General features: G+C 41.0%; 1 protein-coding gene across 2 annotated transcripts in view; it reads right to left on the bottom strand.

The window, feature by feature from the left end:
- The window catches only part of pacrg (PARK2 co-regulated), a 184,181-nt gene that overhangs the window by 144,589 nt on the left and 18,829 nt on the right, over positions 1–20,763 (bottom strand). The gene's annotated exons all lie outside the window — the stretch shown is intronic.

The following is a 20,763-nucleotide window of genomic DNA, read 5'->3' as shown; positions in this document are numbered from 1 at the left end:
ACACAAAGTAAGCAGCATAAACAAACTGATGCATTCGCCACAAAATACACTACGAGATACTGATACTTAAAGTAAATGAAATGAGAGTGCTTAATTCAAGAACACAGTTGAACTCATGAAGGCCCCTGCAGTGAGAATGTGGCAGCCCGGGGCTTTGCTCCAGGCCTTGGCATTAAAATCTGACTTCATCTGAATAAAATCATGCAGCAAGTCACACACTGGTCCTGTTTTGCTTAATTGCTATGGTTGTTCAAATTTAAATTAATGTATAAAGCTAATGGTTAACAATGCAACTATGCTAATGTATTTATATGAGAATCATGCTCTTGGCACATTGCTGTTTATCTTGAGATGCATCACATAACTTCTCTGTGGCAACAAACAAACTTTTGAAGTTGTTGCACTACGAGTTGTAGTGTCTGTATGAAATATACTATCCTACTATCCTGAATTTGTGATTTAATAGATTCTTGCTGTAAACATGAATTATAGATGCCAGATATTTAACCATTAACTGATTGAGCTCATTGAGTGAGTTGAATTCAAAAACAAACCGGATCAGTCCAAATAATTTAAGAAGCAATCACATAAACAACATTTTGGCAAGCAAAAACTTTCACAAGCAAAAAATGTCAAATGTCAATTATCAGTAGTCTAGACTCTACAGACCTATCAGGCATAACATTATGACTGCCTTCCTAATATTGTGTTGGTCCCCTTTTGCTGCTAAAGCCTAGTTCACACTGCTCGATTTTTGCCCCAATTTTGAGTCGCCGACAGGTTTTGTGAAATCGCCGACAAATGCTCGAGATCATAGGCAAATCGGTGCTTGTGCACGCGAGTGACAATCACGCAGTGTGAACAATCAAAAACGCGATCAGAGAGAATCGCCGACGCCGGTGAGATATTTGCCATGCTAAATACAGGTCTTTCTCAAAAGATAAGCATATTGTGATAAAAGTTCATTTTTTTCCATAATGTAATGATAAAAATTAAAATTTCATATATTTTAGATTCATTGCACACCAACTGAAATATGTCAGGTCTTTTATTGTTTTAATACTGATGATTTTGGCATACAGCTCATGAAAACCCAAAATTCCTATCTCAAAAAATTAGCATATCATGAAAAGGTTCTCTAAACGAGCTATTAGTCTAATCATCTGAATCAACTAATTAACTCTAAACACCTGCAAAAGATTCCTGAGGCTTTTAAAAACTCCCAGCCTGGTTCATTACTCAAAACCGCAATCATGGGTAAGACTGCCGACCTGACTGCTGTCCAGAAGGCCATCATTGACCCTCAAGCGAGAGGGTAAGACACAAAAAGTAATTTCTGAACGAATAGGCTGTTCCCAGAGTGCTGTATCAAGGCACCTCAGTGGGAAGTCTGTGGCAAGGAACAAGTGTGGCAAAAAACGCTGCACAACGAGAAGAGGTGACCGGACCCTGAGGAAGATTGTGGAGAAGGACCGACTCCAGACCTTGGGGGACCTGCGGAAGCAGTGGACTGAGTCTGGAGTAGAAACATCCAGAGCCACCGTACACAGGCGTGTGCAGGAAATGGGCTACAGGTGCCACATTCCCCAGGTCAAGACACTTTTGGGCTACAGAGAAGCAGCACTGGACTGTTGCTCAGTGGTCCAAAGTACTTTTTTCGGATGAAAGCAAATTTTGCATGTCAAGGTGCCAGAGTCTGGAGGAAGACTGGGGAGAAGGAAATGCCAAAATGCCTGAAGTCCAGTGTCAAGTACCTACAGTCAGTGATGGTCTGGGGTGCCATGTCAGCTGCTGGTGTTGGTCCACTGGGTTTTATCAAGGGCAGGGTCAATGTAGCTAGCTATCAGGAGATTTTGGAGCACTTCATGCTTCCATCTGCTGAAAAGCTTTATGGAGATGAAGATTTGGTTTTTCAGCACGATCTGGCACCTGCTCACAGTGCCAAAACCACTGGTAAATGGTTTACTGACCATGGTATTACTGTGCTCAATTGGCCTGCCAACTCTCCTGACCTGAACCCCATAGAGAATCTGTGGGATATTGTGAAGAGAAAGCTGAGAGACGCAAGACCCAACACTCTGGATGAGCTTAAGGCCGCTATCGAAGCATCCTGGGCCTCCATAACACCTCAGCAGTGCCACAGGCTGATCGCCTCCATGCCACGCCGCATTGAAGCAGTCATTTCTGCAAAAGGATTCCCGACCAAGTATTGAGTGCATAACTGAACATAATTATTTGAAGGTGGACTTTTTTGTATTAAAAACACTTTTCTTTTATTGGTCGGATGAAATATGCACATTTTTTGAGACAGGAATTTTGGGTTTTCATGAGCTGTATGCCAAAATCATCAGTATTAAAACAATAAAAGACCTGAAATATTTCAGTTGGTGTGCAATGAATCTAAAATATATGAAAGTTTAATTTTTATCATTACATTATGGAAAATAATGAACTTTATCACAATATGCCAATTTTTTGAGAAGGACCTGTATCTGGACCTGTCGCGATTGAAACTCCTGCTGTGTGAACTGCGTTCTGACTGAAAATTTCATCGGCGATTACCGATAGGCAATAAAAGAGTGAGATACAGGGCAGCGGGAGGTACAGGGAGGAGTTATAGAGCAGAATATAAGTATTTTAATATATATATTTACAATTATATCAAACAGAAACAAAGGCCAAACATTTGCACATCCAGCCACAGCAGCAGCGCATTACAAAATTGTTTATTTACCTCAAACTCTCATTGCAGAACACAATCCTGGCTCGCTCTGTCTCTCCAACAATTTCTTCCGCCATAATCTTTTTTTCTTTTTCTCCAAAAATCAGCGCACATACAATTTGAAGCAAACTTTGTGCAGTTTATCATTTTTAATAACAATTCAAAGTCTCGCACGAGAACTCCGGTCTGAAGCACGTGTGATCTCGCGTTGTTTACTTGTCACATCGCACGTGTAGTTTGAGAAACGTAGTTTGCGCACCGGAGAGAGAGAGAGTTGTCGGCGATTGGCGATTCTTCCTCTTGTTTAGTCATGCAGTGTGAACTCCTCTGTGGTCAAACAATCGTGCAGTGTGAACACAGCAGTGACTGAATGATACCCCAGATAGTCATGCAGTGTGAATAAAGCAGTGACCCGACTGTCACATGCCTGTCCTGTCTTGTGTGCACATGTGGGTTTTGTTATGTTGAGCATGTGCTCATGTCACTAATAAGAAAACAATGGATTGATGAACCGTGACACCGACGAGTTTGAAAATCGTGCAGTCTGAGCTAGGCTTAAAACAGCCCTGACCTGTTGAGGCAAGGAATCTGAAACCTGGAGGTGCACTATGGTATCTAGCACCAAGATGTTAGCAGCAGATCCTTTAAAGGGATAGTTCACCCAGAAATTTAAATGAGCACATGATTTACTCACCCTCAAGTCATCCTAGGCGTATATGACATTCTTCTTTCAGGTGAATACAATAGGAGTGAGATTACAAAAATGTCTTGGCTCTTCTAAGCTTTATAATGGCAGTGACTGGTGTTCCAGTGTATGACTTAGGCGCGTCAGTGAGAAAATGCTAGTTTTGCTCTATCATCTGCACTTCTGCGTTCATCGCCGGAATTTGCGCTGCACCTGCATCCTAAGTTGGAGCGCCGGATTCTTGTGAACATGTGTACGACAGTGGACTTTAAAACAGAAACAGCCATTCACCGTCATTATAAAGCTTGGAAGAGCCAGCAACTGATTGAATTTGTGCAAAAGAAGTCATATACACCTAGGATGACTTGAGGGGTAGTAAATCATGGGGTAATATTCATTTCTAGGTGAACTATCCCTTTAAAGGGTAACTAAACCCTAAACCAACTTTTTTTAGTTAATGATCTGCAAGACTGGGGCTTTATTAATGCTGTTTATTGATTAGAGTAAATATTTTGACATTTGGGTATAAAGTGTTTTAATTCTATAATATATGGTGTAAAAACGTCTTAGTGCTGCCCTCTTAAGGTTGAACGGTGGCTACTGCAGTTGAATTTTCCTATTGGACGTTGTGGTACTTCGTGACGTAGGATGGTACTTCCAATGGCTCACTATCCACGCCCCTGGCACGAGCTCACCACGCCCTAAGAAATGTTTTCCCTTGATCACATGATGAGAACGGCTTCAGTCCAGTATGAGCGCTCATGTTAAATGAAGTAGAAACATTATGAATGAAACTTTCTCGTCACTTGACTTGCTTTCAACATCCTAATGAAGAAAATACAGATAAATAATGCAGTTGTAAGTACATGTTAAGCTTTTCTTCTGATAGTTTTGCCACCCGTCATGTCTGCTAGACTACTGGCTTATGTAGTCTAACTTTTATTTAATGCATGAGGAATATTTAATATGAGGAAATCTGTTGTAATAGGCTATTAGGTTTCAACTTATTGGTCCTGCGCTTTTTTAGTGGCATTCAGTATAAGGATATGACTGTTCAATGTTCATAGATTAGTTAGTGATCTCATTCTCTCTTGCGCTGCTGCTTCGCTAGCATGAATGAATGAAGGAGCATCGTCGGCATCGGGAGTTAACGCAGTTTGAGCCAGCGGCTCGATTGATAAGGCTCTGTGTCTACAGACATTTCACCCTCCTTTAGATGACCGCTCTGTTGCAAAGCTGCTGTCCTCACTCCAGTCACTATCCATCTTTGCGAGTCTGACAGCTGTCAAACTAGTTGTCACTACGGGTCTCAGCTGCAATCCCCCCCCCCCCCCCCCCCGGTCAGCCCCGCCCTCGTCCCCTCTGTCTCCGCTGGGCTCTGCCCACTTTTGCAGCATTTTTCAAATATTGCCAGAGGGCGGAGTTAGGCTGTGAACAGGGGTTTAGTTACCCTTTAAGTCCTGTAAGTTGTGAGGTGGGGCCTCCATTGATCGGACTTATTTATTCAGCAAATCGCACAAATGCTTGATTGGATTGAGATTTGGGTAATTTGGAGGCCAAGTCAACACCTCAAACGCATTGTTGTGCTCCTCAAATATTCCTGAACCTTTTTTCCTTTGTGGCAGGGTACATTATCCTGCTGAAAGAGACCACAGCCACCAGGGAACCGTTTCCATGAAAGAGTGTTCAACAACAATACTTAGGAAGGTGGTACATGTCAATGTTACATCCACATGGATGGCAGGACCCAAGGTTTTCCAGCAGAGCATTGCCCAAAGAATCACATTGCCTCTGCCGGCTTGCTTTCTTCCTATAGTGCATCCTGGGGCCATGTGTTCCTCAGGTAAGTGACGCACACGGCCATCCACATGATCTAAAAGAAAACGTGATTCATCAGAACAGGCCACATTTTTCCATTGTCCGTGGTCCATTTCTGATGCTCATATGCGCTTTTGGTGCTGAACAGGGGTCAGCATGGGCACCCTGACTGGTCTGCAACTATGCAGACCCATACACAACAAACAGCGATGCACTGTGTATTCTGAGCAACTTCTTGGGCAATTTGAGCTACAGTAGCTCGTCTGTTCTATTGGACCACACGGGCCCGCCTTCGCTCTCCACATGCATCATTGAGCAATGGCCGCTAATGACCTTGTCGCCGGTTCACCACTGGCCCTTCCTTGGACCACTTTTAATGGATACTGACCACAGACCGGGAACACCCCATAAGAACTGCAGTTTTGCAATTAAGCAGTCATCTAGCCATCACAATTTAGCCCATGTCAAACTCGCTCAAATTATTACACTTGCCCATTTCACCTGCTTCTAACACCAACTTTAAAGACAGAGGCTGCGTCCGAAAACCTAGGCAGCTGACTCGTTGCCTCGCTGCCTCATCAGACAATGACTCTGCAGCGTTTTGTGCATGAAGGCACCTCACGAAACTAATTTCGGACAGACTTCTAAGGCAGTGTAACAGTTTAATGATCTACAGCAAAATAGAGAGCGCTCTGGTGATAACTAAAAACATATTTAATTACTACAGATTTAAATTACTGATTTCTCGCTATAAATGACATCAGAAGTGTAATATGTTGGTAAAAAATGTACATTTACACACAAACTGACCTGCAAATGCAACTTCTGGGCGCCATCTTTTTTTCCCAGCTTAACTGTCACTGAATGGAAAGCACAGGATTGTGGGATATCAAAGGCAGCGGAGGACACGTGTGCTGCCTTCAAAAATGGATCAGATGAAGGTATCTCAGGAGGCAGGACGTGTAGTTAACATTAGATTCGGACGTGGCTCGATGCCTTCCTGCCTTCAAATGTGTCCTCTGAAGGCAGCATTTTGCAGGTTTCGGACGCAGCCAAAGTGTTCACTAGCTTCCTAATATATGCCACCCTAACAGGTGCAGTGATGAGGAGATAATCAGAGTTATTCGCTTCACCTGTCAGTGGTCGCAATAGACCCTTTTACTGTTTGTATACAATGATGACGTAGCAACGTATGCGCACGCATTTTGGCAACAAACTGTGGCGAGAATCAGCAGCATGTCAAGCTACGTGAGCGGGTTAAGCAACACAAACCGAGAAAGTTATTTAACTTTATTTTAAAGTTATTAGTTAAAAGTTGACTTTATCAAATGGTATTCGGCTACCAGATCCGTGTACTATAGAGGAGTGGATAGAAGACGTTAGCAGATGGCCAGATATACAGTGGTCGGATATATACGTATTTAGTTGAGAAACCGAGCGTGTACACCCGAGACAAGCATATAAATCACTGGATGCTTATGAATACATTGTCTGTGGGCATGTACAGAATGTCCAATACAATTTTCTACATTTATTCTTATTCTTCACACAGACATACATTTATCCTTTTCCTTACATTTTATGTTGTTATTGATTCGTATGTGTCGACACACTTCTGTTTAAAGTTTAATTTTGTAATGCTATAGTACTTTAATAGCAACTATGTTGCTTGCATACATTTCTCAGATGCATTATTTTGCAATTAAACTATTAATAAAATCATTACAAATGAAATTGATAAGTACTGTGATTATTGATATGATAATCTGGGGGTGGGGGTACATTATACACACCAGTGGCAGCCAATGTTGGGAGGTTTATTATAAAGCATTAATTTTCTGCAGTAAATGTTTTACAAAAGTAATTTTTTATGCGAGCATTTTTATGTCCACGTTCCAATCAATGTATTTAATCGCCTGCAGCCACAGGCACCGCCGGTTCTTCTGAAACGGCCGTGATCCTGTCTGAATCCTATAAAACTTAAGCCCATTGGTGGAATAGCGATTAGTGCAACCGAAAATGCAACAGCCAGACATTTTGATGCTGGGAGTTGCTAACACGTTAGAACCACTAGGGAACAACACCACTTCCGTTGCCAAAATGCGCGCGCAACTCTTTGATCACGTGGGCTGTAAAAGGGTCTATGTCTGATCGATGTATGAAGCACAGCTCACACACTGTACATATTTTCCAAAGTTCAATTATTGGAGTACAATATACAAGAATATACTATTTCAGACTTTCTACTTTCTACTTCACTTTTTAAATTAAGGCCATTTCTTTGTAAATATTTGTGAAATTTACTAGCAATTTCTAAGTGAAAAATGTTTTCATATAAATGATTTTTCCAGTGCAGAACTATTTTTTTCAAACCATGTAGCCTTCTGCAGAAGAGTTCATTGAGAAATCTACGGGGGGAAATTAATGGATTTCATCTACAAAAATCGAGCAGTAACTGACAGTCACTGTAAATAACTTTAGGGGTAAAAGTTTTCCATGTCCACTGCACAGATTTTCTATTGTTTTTTTCTATGTAAACAATACAAATCTTGCATTAAAGAATGGCCCTTTAGACGGTTCTTTGTGAACTGGATCAAGTAATTAATTAAAAAGATCAGAATCATTTACTGCTCCAGCTGTGGATTTCAACAGTAAATATGACTGTACTTTTAGGGTCCATTCCCAAATAATTTTGAGATTTTGAATTCCTGTGCTGATTTTTCATTGTTTTTCTATGCAAACATGTCATGTTTGACCATTGTGCTTGTGTCATATTTTGCAGCATCTCATGCATGATATTTAAAGAAACATGTCTCTTTTTTTCATCCACCCTGCCTACAGGAACTTTAATGAACATTCCAAAAACAGTTAATACCAAAAATGATTTTGATGTCATTTATGACTCCAATTAGCGTATGCAAGTGTATGCACACTATACTGTCCATGTCCAGAAAGGGAATAAAAACAGCATCAAATTAGTCCATATGTGACATTAGTTGGTTAGTTAGAATCTCATCGAAAATATATTTTGGTCCAAAAATAACAAAAACTACGACTTTATTCAGCATTGTCTTCTCTTTCATGTTTGCATTCAATCCTCAAATAAAGATTCGAAAAGTTATGAATCAGCGGATTGATTCATGATTCGGATCGCCAATGTCAAATTTGATGATGTTTTTATTACCTTTCCGGACATGGACAGTATAGTGTGAATACACTTAGATACAATCTCGGACTACATATAAAATATCTTAAATTGTGTTCTGAAGATGAACGGAGGTCTTACGGGTGTGAACGGGTGTGAAACGGTAATAAAAAAAATTGGGTGAACCAAGCCTTTAACCACGACTTCAGAAGACTTTGAATGATAACAAAATATTCATAATTGGACATTGGGCAAATGTTAAAAAAACAATATATATATATATATTTCTAGTGGTACTCACTGGTACACAGTTCAGATATTAGGTGGCAGCAGAATGTTAACAGATGGCATTCAGCCTGTGATGAACAGGCAGGAAGTAAATGTTCTCCGTATAGTGATGGTCAAGTGAGCACTTCCTGTAAGTGAAGGAAGATGATGACAGCACAGTCCATTCTATCTGCCGTTGACCTGAGAACACACACTTATCTGGGAAGTGAGCTGTGAGTCCTCAGCCATCTCTTTCTATGAAAGCTGTGTTTCAATCACTGGAAACCGCTCTACCTCAGGGAGAGAGAGCAGCTCATTAATCCTCAGGCTGACTTCGCATTGGAGATGGTGTAATTCCACGAAGGTGATCAATCACCTGCCCAAGCTTAGGCCACATCTCTCTAGCTCTCTCTGGGCTCCTAAACTGCTTCTGAGAGCATCTGATGGATGCTTGGTGAGTGGCTGCAGCTCTCCGCTTGGGCAGGTGAAACCCGCATTAACATTTCCACTGCTCTCTCTCTCGCCTCCTTCTCTCATAGGACACATTCCCCTGACAATATCATTCAATTTCTGATAATGTGTGTGTGTGTGGCTGGTGACTCACCAGGTTTGGCAAAAAAAACAGAGGCTGCTCTGATAAGGTCAGGCTGCACACAATGGCTGCAGGCAACTAAATTACCTCCCTTTATTCATGGAGCATTCACCTCCACACTCCACACACATACTCACCGATCCACTATATACACATGCACACACTATCTATCTATCTATCTATCTATCTATCTATCTATCTATCTATCTATCTATCTATCTATCTATCTATCTATCTATCTATCTATCTATCTATCTATCTATCTATCTATCTATCTATCTATCTATCTGTCTGTCTGTCTGTCTGTCTGTCTGTCTGTCTGTCTGTCTGTCTGTCTGTCTGTCTGTCTGTCTGTCTGTCTATCTATCTATCTATCTATCTATCTATCTATCTATATCTGTCTGTCTGTCTGTCTGTCTGTCTGTCTGTCTGTCTGTCTATCTAACCTGGAATAAGTACATATGATTTAAATCATATTTTATTATGGTTTCAATCTCATTTTGCAACTTTCCTAAATAATTGAACATTTAATACCAGACAGACTTATATAACACTGCAAGTGTGAGATTTTAAATGAGTGCAACAGCCTTCTGTGATGGTGATAAAACTCTGAAATAATGTCTGGTTTGTTTGGATAGGACGTCTGCTGTTTTCGACTTTCTTCAGTGACATGCTAAACATAACGCTCAACAGTTTGACAGTAAAGACATTTATAAATGTTACAAAAAAAATATATTTCAAATAAATGCTGTTCTTTTGAATTTATCAAAGAATCCTTTTTTCCACAAAAATATTAAGCAGTACGACCGTTTTCAATATTAAATATTTCTTGAGTAGCAAATCAACAGAACGATTCCTGAAGGATCATGTGACTCTGTTTACATGCACAACTTTGGTTTTCAATTCATTCATTCCGATTGATGAATCTGAACGTAGTGTTTACATGAATGATAAATAAGTAGATGAGTATGAAAGGGCTGGTGGGACGACGTCCTGTAGCAAAGTAGCAAATAAATAAGTCGTTTTCAGTTCCAATCAAGTGTTCTATCAATCAGATTATAAAAGGAATAAACCACCCCTTCTAGTCCGATTAAATTTTAATTAGGATTTACATGAAGCCTTTTTTAGGCAGATTGAGCGTCAATCCGATCGGATAAGTTTGCATGTAAAGGTAGTCAGTAGCCAGCGTTTCCGCTACATTCAAAAATGAAGAAATGATTTTGAACCCGATTCGATCATTCGACATGATGTGACCAAATAAATATGTAAGTTGTTAATTCATCTGACCTCAGCCGTTCTCTATTTAGCATTCAAACAGAACATCATGTTCAGTTACGACAGTCAAGGCTTGATTTATACTTCTGCGTCGGACCTGTGCCATAGCCTCTATGCCGTGGCCTACGCGTCAATTTTTATTTATACTTTTGCGTCTTGTCTGCATTGACGTGCATTTACATGTGTACCCCAAAGGAGGGGTTCTGGCAGACCAATCACAGCACATGTCGTCCGTGTACAATTGACGCGCTGTTACATTTTTTGAGAGGTGCATGTCAGGGTACGTCGTAGGCTACGCATGCAACACACAGTCTACTACGTAGCTACGGTGTACACTCGATGCAAAAGTGTATTGGGCTTAACGCCTTATTTACACTGCACTGCAGTGCATTACAGCTGGGGTAAGGTTTTGTTCTGGTTATGGTTAAGGTCTAGTTATTATATATGTGTTTCAAACGAACCAGGAAAGACCTCAATTGGATAGATCTACAACCAATCAGACCAACGTTAGTTGTCAAATGTCAACAGAACTCAGCTGCACTGTGTTGCCAAGTCTGTGGTTTTGATCGTGGGTTGTTTTCCATGTCCGCGGGTTGAAACAACCTCATTTATTTGATATATAGACCCAGGAATGCAATTTTTTACAGGCAACCTTGCCAAAATAACAGACAATTTACCCCCCAAACGGCATTTTATTTTATTTTTATTTGTTTTTTGATGGACGCCGTGCCGAAGCTGCACAGTAAATACAAAATAAAAGAAATCTTGTCAATTGCAAAATAAACACTCTGTGCAGACTCTGTATTTCACATAACTACCCTTGATACAGTATTTCTTACAGTTTTATCAGTTCACTGTAATTAACACAACAGTATACTTTAGCATTCATTTACAAAATGATTTAAATACTATAATATATAGTACACTAGAATTTACTAGTTTAACACTAGCCAAGGAAAACCCAGACAACTTCTGGCAAAGAGCCTTCAAGCCCATTTCTAATCCGTCAAAATCACAGCACCAATCAGAAACATTAGGCCGGGCTTTACAAGATGACGACAGCGCAACGAACAGAGAATTGCTGTCTCAGATGTTTCTCCGTCGCTCTGCATATGTCATCGTCCGTTGGTGACGACCCCTTTGGAAATGATTTGTCTATGAAGTTTTCCCAGACCATAACTCAGTTACTACGGTCTGGTTTAAACAAGGTTAGTTTAACACAGTAAATATGTAGTATATTTTGATGGGGTTTTTTCACTAGATTTTATAAAATTGTGTACTCATGATTTTTCTAGAATAACTTTTGCTGCTGAAATCCACTAACCTAATCTATAAGAATATGTTTGCCATGAATTATGATTAGCATTCTCTTCTCTTACTAAATTTAGGGAAATTAATATCTTCTGAAATTTGTTTTGACAGAGATGGTTGTTTTAATGTTTCAGTTCCTTGGCCTGTGTGTAAGTGCATGTGATTCTTGGGTGCAGGTTTAACCACCAGGGGGAAGGGGGCGTGGTCTATGCCCTCCCCCTGTGGAAATAGGCCTGCCATCACAGCTTGAAAAAAATCCTAGAGGAAACTGCATCACAGGAATTAATTACATTTTATATTGTATTAATATTCCACCATATTATTGTACTGTTTTTAATCAAATAGTCAAATTGCAGATAAGGTGAGCTTATAAGACTTATTTCAAAAATATTATAAACTCATACCCACCCCAAGCTTTTGAATGTGTATAATAAATACATTTATATGTGTTGTTTGTTAACTGTCTGGTACAGTTAATACAGCCATTTAGATATGTTCTAATCACTTTTAGCCTATCTATAATCAAGTTTGTGTAAGCTAAATTTTACATTTGAGATTTCCTTCTCTGGGTAGAATTGGAAATAAGAGAATGGAATTCTTTGCCATCAGGGGAAGTGGAGCCTAAAGTCGTGTTTAGAGCTTGATTTACCGCTCCTCCCCACTGGTAGCCAGCTGAATTCTAGTCAGTGTGTTGCCCCTGCGAGGAGACACAGCTCAACTGAGTCACTCATGATTCTGATGAAAAATGACAACACCCAGGCAACAACGCCAACGCTTACTGCAGAGAACAAAAGACAACAAGGGATGAAACAAACATCTCAATTTCCATAATAAAAAGAGTCAGAGATAAAAAGGATGAAAATGGTCACATAATGCTGATTTTCTTTAGCACTACTTTTGTATAAAACCTAAATAAATGCATTTGGACAGTAAGGCAACATACTGTACAAAAAGGCAACCAGCTTCCAGCCTTAATATAGCTAGCTGATCATACAGTACAAAAGATCACAAACATGTCCACAGCTCTACAAAAACACAACTACAACAAAGCAGAGTCTTAGTAAGAAAAAAATATCCCCCTTCAACAACCCTCATCTGCATTTTTCAGCTTTTCCAGTAAAACTCTCCTCCATAATCTTATAATCCTATAAGCATCACCTTCACTCAGTTCCGGCACAAAAGTTTGCTGAGAATGAAGATGTTGTTTACAGTTTAATAGTTTTAATCTAAACCTGGGTGAGCAATGTGCTGTTGGGAAAGAGATAAAGCATTTTTAAAAATCTGTCTGTCATTCCAATTTGTATCATACAGAGTATTTTCTGTCCATATGTTTACCACAGGCATGAGAAAATAATGGCTCAAAGCAAAAATGTTACTGTAAGCGATAATGCCACACACATTTCAAATGTGTGAGCAAAAAGTGCAAAAATATGTATATATTATGTAATAATTGATATATTTTATAATATTCTATCCTTTTCTATTAGATCTATACCCCATTTATACAAGGCTTAAGCCTAGTAATGCATGTTTGAGTTCTTTTAACTGAAGTAAACTTGCACTGGCATATCTTCAAATTGTTTAGGAGTGTGATTATGGGAATTTTTGACCATTCTTCTAAAAACGCATTTGTGAGGTCCGACACTGATGTTGTACGAGAAGGCCTGGCTCGCAGTCTCTGCTCTAATTCATCTCAAAAGTGTTCTATCGGGTTGAGGTCAGGACTCATCAATGACTTTATGGACCTTGCTTTGTGCACAGGTGCACAGTCATGTTGGAGGAGGTAGGGGCCATCCCCAAACTGTTCCCATAAAGTTGAGAGCATGAAATTGTCCTCAATGTATGCTGAAGCATTAAGAGTTCCTTTCACTGGAACTAAGGGTCCAAGCCCAACCCCTGAAGAACAACCACACACCATAATCCCCCCTCTACCAAACATTACACTTGGCACACTGCAGTCAAGCAACTACTGTTCTCCTGGCAACTGCCAAACCCAGACTCATCCATTGGATTGCCAGACAGAGAAGTGTGATTCGTCACTCCAGAGAACACGTCTCCACTGCTCTAGAGTCCAGTGGTGGTGTGCTTTACACCACTTCATCCGGCACTTTGCATTGAACTTGGTGATGTAAAATTTGAATGCAGCTGCTCAGCCATGAAACCCATTCCATTAAGCTCTCTAAGCACTGTTCTTGAGCTAAAGGCAAACAAAGTTTGGAGGTCTGTAGCTATTGACAGAAAGTTGGTGACTTCTGTGCACTGTGCGCCTCAGCATGTGCTGACCCCGCTCTGATTTTACTTAGCCTAACACATCATGGCTGTAGTTGCTGTTGTTCCCAATTGCTTCCACTTTGTTATAATACCACTAACAGTTGACCGTGGAATATTTAGTAGTGAGGACATAATGGGCTTATTCACAAATGGGCTTATTGCTCAGGTGGCAACCTATCATGGTACCGCGCTTGATTTCACTGAGCTCCTGAGAGCGACCCATTCTTTCTCAAATGTTTGTAGAAGCGTCTGCATGCCTAAGTGCTTGATTTTATACAGCTGTGGCCATGGAAGTGATTGGAACATCTGAATTCAATGATTTGGAGGGATGTCCCAATACCTTTGGCAATAATATAGTTAAAGTTAATGCCACATTGTGTTTTCTATGGTTAGAAAGAATTCCTCAGGGCAACATTTCTCCTTTTTAAAAACTAAATTTATAATATTGCACAATAAACCGTAAATGTATTGTGGGTAATGTGGAAGACAGCTGCTGCTGCTGCTGCACACAGTCAATGAAATCTGTCTTCTCTTGTGTCCATCTGTAAATTCATTTAATAGTGAACAACACAAATGTTGTTCACATGCACCGTTTCACAGACAGGGCTTAGAATATAGCTAGTTCAATTAGGATATGCAAGTAGCTTTTATAAACATCCCTGTAAACTAGATGTAAATGAATTATTAGAGGACATATAGCTACTGTTTTACAATCTACCAGCAGTGCTAGTATGTGGATAATGAACATCTTGTAGCTCTTTGCGTGACACATGCATCCGGTCACCAGTGATGATCTTTGCTTAGTCAGCATGCATTGATCAGTTTTGCCAGGCTTTCCATTTATTGCCATGACCAGTAATCAGCCTACATCTATTCAGGCCTGTGCAAACCAATTTAACAGCACTCCGAAGAATAACACCCATGACCGTGAACCATCTAACATGTTCCATCAGCACACTGCACACTGCAATCTACAAAGGCATCTGGACACCTTTAAGAGTGTGTATCTGTCACGGTTGGTAAATCCGCTGTCTCATTCTAGTCTTGTGTGTGTGTATGTGGTGCAGGTGTATGTTGTGTGGGTGTGTCTCGTTACGTTGTTTGTTCTGAGGGGCGTGGTCACTGGTTAGCCTGATCAGCGGCAGCTGTTCATGATCATCACAGCCTACTTAATGTCTTCTCTCCCTCTCCATGTTGTCAGATCGTTGTTTGAGTTCCCCGTGTCGCGTGCCTGTTCCATGTTCCTCGTGTTTCCTGTGCACCGGACTCTGGACTCTTCTATTGTCGATCTCACCAACTCACCACGGACTTATCCTCACTTTGCACACAGTCATCAGGATCCCATCTCAGTCCCTGCGTCACGATCTCCTGCTGTCTGTGTTCCCGCTCTACGGCTTCATCACAGAAGGATCTGTGCAACGATCTTCCATCACTTTACTGAGTATCTGTTCAATAAACATTGTCTTTTGCATTGCAATTGCTTCCGTCCTGTTTATCATTACAGTATCCATCCAGATGTGTGAAAGCGGAGAGATTTTATTGATTCTTTGATTCGTTCTGTTCATTGTTGCTGCATTATATGCTGAAGAGAGGCAGACTTGGAGACCCATTCTATGCTGCCAGTATCTAAACATTTTAAACAAGACTGTTTTGTAATGGTTCATAATTACTGTTCTGCTTCTATTTTCTTTGAAAGAAAATGTGCTTATAACACAATTAGATTTTCAAGCTATAGATGCATTCATATTCACAATAATCACATACAATGTCTTTTGGCTGACAAATACTTTCAAGATTGACAGTCACCACAACAACCACAGTTGTCTATCAGCATACACAAGTTTAATCAGTACAGGCTTAGACACAATGATGGTAGAGAAATAGATAAGATAAAACAGTTTTATTAGTGAATCGACAGGAACTAGCAATATGATCAATATAGAGGTACTTGAATTGCGGAATGGCTTGAGAGTAACAATGCACACACAAGGGATCAGACAAAGGATGACAGGTAACAACTCTTGTAAGGTACAACAGGAACATCTAACAGGTACAGTAGGTCTAAGAGAGTCTGTAGAATCTGACAAGACCAGACAATGGCTGTGTCCGAAAACCTAGGCTGGCTGGCTTGTTGCCTCACTGCCTTATCAGACAATTGCTGCATCCAAATTCGCCTACTTATACTACGTTCTTAAATGATGGACTCTTTTAGTGAAGAAAAATTACATATTTTGTAGTGTGTAGAGGAGTATGCAAGGTTTGGGACACACTACTTCGTCATATGTAATGGACTCTGTCGCTTAGTTACGTGCGTCCTGTCACTGCCCTGTCAATCATCGTCACAGTTCAAATCCTGTGACGATGATTGGAATGACTTGGAAGTGAAGCTAACATTAGATTCAGGCATGCCTTGATGCCTTCCTATCTTAGGCCCTGTCCACACGAACACGGGTATTTTCAAAACCGCAGCTTTTTCTACGCGGTTTGGCTGTTCGTCCACACGCAAACGCTGTATCCGGTTACTGAAACCGGACTTTTTTGAAAACTCCGGCCAGGGTGAAGATTTTTAGGGTGCGTTCACACTTGTAGTTCGGTTCGTTTGGTTCGTTTGGTCCGGACCAAAAAACAAAAACAAACATAATAGTCCTGGTCCGCTTAGCGTTCACACGGGCATTTTTAACAGCGAACCTAAAGTTACCGAACCAAAGGCACAGGGAGACGCTCACAACCTGATTGGTCGGCTTATATGACGTAGGAGCTCGTTTACCGAACATGCAAAACAATGCTGTGTGCGGATTACACGCGTGGGCATTTTATGCGTGTACATATGGCATTATTTTTTACCAGAGAACTCATGAAGAGCTCATGAAATGTTCACAACATTCAAAACAACGCTGTGTGCTGGATTAAACGCGGTCATTTTATGCGTGTAACACATATGGCATTATTTTTTACCAGAGAACTCATGAAGAGCTCATGTAATGTTCAAAACAACGCTGTGTGCTGGATTAAACGCGATCATTTTATGCGTGTACATGTGGCATTATTTTTACCCGCTGAGAACTCATGAAGAGCTCATAAAATGTTCAAAACATTCAAAACAGCAGCAGGATTTCCTCCGTTGTGCAGAACAGAGACGGCCGTTCTGTCGTCTGTACCTGCTAATAATGGGCAACACAGGAACTTTGATGAGAAGAGCAAGGTATGCTTTTTGTGTGTTTTTTCTAGCATTTTCGAAACATGCTCGTCAGACCAAATATTGATAAGGCTCTTCCTCGTTGCTCTACGTTTGCCCTCTAACGTTAAAGTTACTCATTTTGGATAACGTACACCGATCTTTCCGCGTCGTCAAATCAGCTGCATTATGCGTGGCATCTTGTGACATTACGTCCGGTTTTTGGTCCGTTTACATGTCTTTGGTCCGTGTTGCGTTCATATATCAATCGAACCGCACCAGAGTTCGTTTGGAAGCGGACCGAGACCCATCTTTTTAGCGGTCTCGGTCCGCTTGTTTGGTGCGCACCAGAGTTCGGGTGGCAGCGTTCACATATGTTCAAATGAACCGCACTAACCGATCAACCGCACCAGGGTTCGTTTTAATCGAACCAAACATGACAAGTGTGAACGCACCCTTAGAAACTCCGGTTATAGCGTTGTCGTGTAGATGGTGAAACCGGAGATTTCGTTTTTTTAAATTGAAGTGCACGCCGTTCTCTCCTTTGTTTGACGTCAGATTTTCCACATCTCCTTTTGATTTACGTGAGTCGATTCTATGCGGTGGACTCCACTAACAGCGCTTATCACATGTATATCCTACAGATGTTCAGTTATTTCATTGTATTGCAGAACAAAGGCGCCAGAATGCAATAATACAAAATAGTAAAGGAAGGTGTGTGAAGCTATTACAGTCCACTTCGGCCCTGCACCTGTGTATACAGTTACCTGTCACTGAGTCCAAAGTAAAGGAACTTGTAGAAGGGTTTCACTTGAGCCCATGGCATCCCTCAGTCAGTGCAATGTGCATCGGTGCAGTGAATGGGACCCATGTGGAAATCAGGCAGCCAATCATAGCGTAGTTTTGCGTTCTCATGTGGACAGATTTTTTTTTAAAACCGTGCTTGTGTGGACGCGATTGTTTTTTAAAACGGAGGAGGAAAAACTCGTAATAAAAATACCCGTGTTCGTGTGGACTAGGCCTTAAAATATGTCCTCCGAATTCTGCATTTTCCAGGTTTCAGATGCAGCCAATGACTGCGGAGGTGTGTGCTCTTCTTATATATACAGGTGATGAGGGCTGATGAGTGTCAGGTGTGCATGATTAGTTCTCCAGTGAGTGTGAAGGCCAAGTGAGTGAAAGAGAGCCTGGTGTGATTGTGACGAATTTAATGATGAATTTTATGGATTTAAGTGTGACATTCACACAGAAAACCAATGCCTTGTCTGCCATACAGCACAGATGTGATAAAACATCTGGAACCCCTTGCTGAGGACCAGGACATATGTAAAGTAGGTGATGGGGATTTCATAAAACAAAAAAATAAGAAATTAAAATGTCGTTTTTGAGATTTAGGTGTAGAAAATCAGGAATTAACATGCAATTAGAGTCTTTTAGTCAGGCTTGAATATAAATTTGTCACTACAATCTGGTCATCTATAATTGCAAGAAAATATGATTATAATCTTTAGACAGTTGTTTTACTTCAATTAAAAGAGCTAACAAGTCTTTTGCTTGAGTAATCAGAACAATTAATTGCTTAAGACCAACATCTGAAAAAGCCTAATCATCAAATCCACTGTATCTGCGGTTGCCTTAGAGCTGCCAGCCTATGTGATTAACACATCATGGATGTTTTCTCAGGAGAGAATGGAAGTAGTGCCTCCTCTATAGAAAAAAGAATGACAGAATAATTCATCCTTGCACCATGCCTGAATATCCAACTGTGGAGGGAGGGACTGAGGGAGGGGGCTGAGCTGCGCAGAGCTGATGATGGACAGGGATGAGGAGGAGTGGGTGGAAACAGACACCTTAGTGGAGCTCTGGTGGAACCAGGGAACTGACTGGAGAAAATGGAACCAGAGTGCCTGCAGGAATTGGCAGAGCAGAGAGACCTGCAGACCAGGGTGACATCCTCAGCCTGTAAGCACGAGGTGGAACTGCTGACTTGCGGGACCGAAGTGGAGATGGGGACTCGGCTGACCGAGGCAAAGATGGAGCAAGCGATGACGACAGAGAAACCGGAGGAAGGGAGGAGTTTGGTGGAGTCAAAGGGGTGGAGGGTAGAAGCACAGCAGAAGACTTCAGATGACTGAAGTTGATCCATAGGGACGAGAGTGTCCGGATCATTCTCAGGGCAAATGGGCCACTGTTGGGGCAAGGGAACGCAGACGCGGGATGGAGCTGACAGGAGGACAGGCCGAGGTGCAGCCAGAGACTCAGCCTCATGCCGAGCAGGTGGAGGGGAAGCCCAAGGTGGAGCTAAAGAACCACACAACGTTAGCGATGGGTGCAGATCCAGGAGACTAGATGGAACCGGAGAAGGAGATGGGTCCTGAAAGTCGGGGGGAGCATTGGAGGAGGAAGGTATCTGGATGGGACCTGTGCACCCAGACAGCCAGATGGGAATGGCCGGAGAAGAGTCGGTTTGAGGGCAGGGACTGGATCCCACAGGTATATCAGAAAGTCATCTGTTTTTGGCTTTGGAATGGACCGAACAGCTAGCTATGGGGCTTTGATGGTTGCCGGCTCTGGTTCTTTGACAAACTAAGTAGGTGCCTTGGGCTTGCAGGCTGTGGTCGCCGTGTTATAAGATTCAGACTGAATACTCCAGCACATTCCAGTGTTCTGTTTTGGTTCTGTGTTCTGCCAGACGTAGCAGTATATGAGCTAGACATGTGCCGATTTTCGATAATGTGATTTATCACGATAATGAATATGCACGATATTGTTATCGTGGGCACTTTAAAATATTGTAAATAATAATTTATTAACAATTAATACATTTTTTATAATGCACTCAAGAATACTTTGCCCATAAACCGTATACATGCTCAACACCGCTGTATTCTGCGTCAAAGGGACACACGCTCAGATGTAAATGAGAAGCACATGAACGAGTGAAAGAGACGCGCTGCTGAAGTGCCGCTCAATGACAGCAGAGGGCGCTGATGAACTGCAGAATGCTGCGGTTACCCCGGAAACCCCGCAAACAAAAGCAACTGCGCCAGTGAAGTTTTTAAAACAGCCATTCGTTTTTTGTAATCTCACTGTTGTTCATCACAGCACCAAATACTTAATACTTAAAGACTTAATAGGGTATTTATTTACAAACTTAAACATTATGTTTCAATCTGGACTACAACATGCCCTAATAATTAGAACTGTTCTAATTATTTGTTATTGTTCAGTAAAACTTTGAGACATACGACTTCATTAGTTAACATGTTAATTCATTATTACCAAACTGACAATGAAAAATACTTATTAATCATTCTAAGTAATGTTAATTTTTTAGTTACTGTTTAATAACATTAAAATCAAAATCAAAATAACTTTTTTAATGGGCCTAAGATAAAACTAACAATTATCAGGATTTCTTAACTAACATTACCAAAAACATTATTTCTGTACCAAATGTATAGCTATTGCTCAATCTTAGTTAATGCATTAAATAATGAGA

This window comes from Pseudorasbora parva, chromosome 10 (assembly GCF_024679245.1).
Source record: "Pseudorasbora parva isolate DD20220531a chromosome 10, ASM2467924v1, whole genome shotgun sequence".
Taxonomy (NCBI): domain Eukaryota; kingdom Metazoa; phylum Chordata; class Actinopteri; order Cypriniformes; family Gobionidae; genus Pseudorasbora; species Pseudorasbora parva.
The sequence above is the reverse complement of the archived record's forward strand: the minus strand, read 5'-3'. Positions and strand labels throughout refer to the sequence as shown.